The sequence below is a fragment of the Penaeus monodon genome, chromosome 30 (genome assembly GCF_015228065.2).
Source record: "Penaeus monodon isolate SGIC_2016 chromosome 30, NSTDA_Pmon_1, whole genome shotgun sequence".
Classification (NCBI taxonomy): domain Eukaryota; kingdom Metazoa; phylum Arthropoda; class Malacostraca; order Decapoda; family Penaeidae; genus Penaeus; species Penaeus monodon.
Window position 1 is genome coordinate 34,469,060 of NC_051415.1, and position 287 is coordinate 34,469,346.

Consider the following 287-nt stretch of genomic DNA (forward strand, 5'->3'; position numbering starts at 1 on the left):
CGAAAAAAATAGATATGAAAGATGAACATAAGCCCTAAAAATTATCGTGGCTTTGCTTAGCATTCTTTCAATGTATACAGTTTGAGGAGAATTCCGTCCATGTGTAATTCATTGTTCCTACTCGTCTTTCCAGATTACAATATGGGGTTGGCATTATGCTGTTATGGGCCATTTGGAGGCGGTGACAGAAATGTAATAATTGTCAGGTACAATAAATGAAATACAAGTGGGAGTCTAGGAAGTTGTGAAATGTAATGATGCTTTAGTAATAAGTTGAATTGTTGTTG